Here is a 3,355-nt window from a genome sequence, read left to right as displayed (position 1 = left end):
ACCCAGGGCCGGATTAACCATACGGGCAACTGGGCAATTGCCCAGGGTCCCAAGACCTCTAAAGGGCCCAGGGCAGCAAGGGCACGAGCAAAATACTGTATCTGGTAATCTCCCGCTTTACATTAAACAAACTGTCAACACGGGCTTTTGCGCTGCACAGAGAGACGCTGCGCTGCCTATGACTTTGAACGTGAGTTGAGAGCGGTTGAGAGTCAGTCTCATGCGGAATGACCAATGAAGAGAGGGCCTCAAGTTAAGACCCTCTCCTCATTGGTCAGTCCGCATGAGGTTGGTCAAATGTTACGCCGAGCGGGTTACGTCAGGCGTTGCTACAACAGAAAAAAAATCTGACATGGAGAAGCTAAATGGGAGATTATTGTAAGAAATTAAAAAAGGAAAAGGACATCAGAAACGCAGAAAATGTGAAGTATATACCTAAAATAGGTAATTTCTTCACTCCTGTTAATGTTGCCGACAGTTCTGTTAAGTCAGCTTCCGTCAACGACGAGGACAACTCAGCTAGCCAGGACTTTTCTACAAGATGCCAAATGAAAGCAAACATGCACTTCCTCATTATTTAGGATTAAAATTGTGTGTTTTGCCAGGTTTTGTAGTATTTATTTTTATCTTGTCTTCTAGAGAGAAATTGTGTCACAGACACGGCTCTGCACTTTCTATTTTAGCTATTGGACATGAACTTGTTAGTGGCCTTGATTTTGAAGATGTTATACTGTACACCAGTTTGCACAGTCAAAGTCCAGAAAAAAGCCATTGTAAGATGTGTTTGCCAAATGAAGGCATTTCAAATTCAAACATGCACTTCCTCATTATTTAGGACTAAAATTGTGTGTTTTGCCAGATTATGTAGCATTTATTTCTGTCTTGTCTTCTTCAGAGAAATTGACAGATTTCTAAATGTTTATGTAGCACTACAATGTTTAACTGGTTAATTGTGCTGTGATATGTTGTTGTTCTATTTTAAAACAAGTTAAAATGAGCTTAGGATAAAAATGTTTATGAGCAGATAACAGTGATACTGCATTTTATTTATTTATTTTTTTCCTTGAGGTGCCAGCTTTATTAAAATGCTGTATATTGTTGTGGAGGGAAAACTGGCAGATTTCAAATTGTTTGTGTTGGACTAATAACTTGATTGCCTTGTTGAATTCTGAGGAAACAGGGTCACCCTGTCAGGGTGATTTCTGCTTAAAATGAGCTGAGGACCAAAATGTTTCTTGATGTGTTGTCTGTGGTCTTCTGTTATAGCTATATCAATTCAATACATTTCTATTGGGAATAAATGTTGTTAAATAAATAATGGTTTGAAAGTGGTTGCTTATTTATTCATTTTTGTGAAAATGGAGGATATTTCCCTCCCTCTCAATGTAGTGGGTCAATTTTACCAGATTATACAGATGCTGATGTGTTTTGTTTTCATAGCATCATATGTGAGTGAATGTCTTTGATAGGGGACATAGTAGTGCATTTGTAGTTCTATGAGCATTTAAATATTTGTAAATCAAAATACACCTGATGACAGTTAGAATTCGAAGTATTGAGTATATTTACTGTATATTACAGTAATATATTCTGTATATGACCATATTATGCTGATTCTGGGGTCGTGATGATGGAGCCCTTGAATATTGTTGCCCAGGGTACAACAAAGTGTTAATCTGGCCCTGCCTCTACCTCACTTGCTGATGTCATTTTCTATCATTGCCCCGTCTGAGCTCGGTTTAGAGAGAGAAGGCACAATTTACGCACACTCAAAAGAGCGCACACCACAGCAAAGCTCGCGGAGCACTGTGAACACACACGAGATAGGTTGGTGGGGATGAACACAGCAGTGGCGGATCTAGAAAATTTTGCATGGGGGGGCAAAGGGGTGGCAAGAGGTCTTGGCAGGGTGGCAGGGGTACATGGAATCCCTATATATGAATTGCTTTAAAAAAAAACACAAAAACACTTTTAAACTACAGTAGTTATTGTTTAATCATGCCCTTACACACTACAACGTTTTTTTAATTCACAACACACACACCAGTTTAGACTACTTAATTCTATTGTATTTGTTATTTCCCCAGTTGTAACCTGGTTTCATTGCTGTGATATCTGAGAGGAATTGGATTTAATAGGACTGCTTAGGCTTAGCTAATCAAATGATCGATCTCCTAACTGGCACTGTATTGTGTGTTGTAACGTAACAGCCCAAACTAAAATACTAAAATTTTAATTACTAAATAATTAAACTAAATAATTACTAAAAGTAATTAATTAATTATTAAAGCGATTTAAGGGAATAAAGAAAAAGAAAGGCTTGTTGTATTAGTGAAATAATTGTAACTATTTGCAACTAATATTTTATTTTTAATTTACATAAATGAATCAAGGAAATTATAGCATATTTTCAATTCAAAAAGGCAAAATGTAATAAATAAATAAAAAAGTTGAACTTTTCTATTGTAAAACAGTCAAATATTAAATTATCTACTTACATTTTACCAGGCATTTGTTAACTTATTTAATAATTTTGACATTGATGAGCTAGACCGCTGAACTTTTAGTCTTCCTAACAACAAACAGAGCGTTGCGTAATGTAGTGCATCAGAGCAGCATCAATAATAATATCAAGTGAATCTCTTATCTGCATCTTAAGTTTATAGCCAATAATAATGACAGGTTTGCGAACGTGAACTCGGTGAGCTCGCGCAAAACACATCTTCAGCACAGCGACTCATTTAAACGCCTCTGATTGGCCGATGTGATCAACATACATGTCTGTGATTGGCTACAATGCTCAACGTTGCAAAAGCACGTCAAAAGTACCTTTAATGCAAAGGGAAAAATATAAATAAAAATGTAATATGCACTGTTCATGATTAGTTAATCGCGGCCGCTGTAATCTTATTCACATTTGTTTTTCTGATGAATTGTTTTGCTCTGTGAGAAAGACAATTTAACAAAATATTCGGGGCTTTACTAAAAACTTTCGGGGCTTAAGCCCCATTAGCCCAGCCCTAGCGCTGCCCCTCAATATTTTATATTTTTTATTAAGCTGTTCTTGTCTTTACTAAAATCAAAATCAGGCTAATCAAAGAGAAGAGTGCTCTTACAAATCACGAGGGAGCGATTTGACCGCTGATTTTGCCTAACGTAATAGACTCGCTGTTTTTGCTGATGCTGAATCGTCTTTAGCATACAATACATTCATTACAAATGTAAATTTAAGTTAAACGTGTGTTTAAACTACACCTGGGGAAACTCACTTCACCTTCAGAGGATCTGTCCGGGGCAGCTCTGTCTCTGGTTGCAGGGCCACCGCACCGAAGCAGACTCGCTGTGTGAATGAGCC

Source organism: Carassius carassius, chromosome 18 (genome assembly GCF_963082965.1).
Source record: "Carassius carassius chromosome 18, fCarCar2.1, whole genome shotgun sequence".
Classification (NCBI taxonomy): Eukaryota; Metazoa; Chordata; class Actinopteri; order Cypriniformes; family Cyprinidae; genus Carassius; species Carassius carassius.
The sequence above is the reverse complement of the archived record's forward strand: the minus strand, read 5'-3'. Positions refer to the sequence as shown.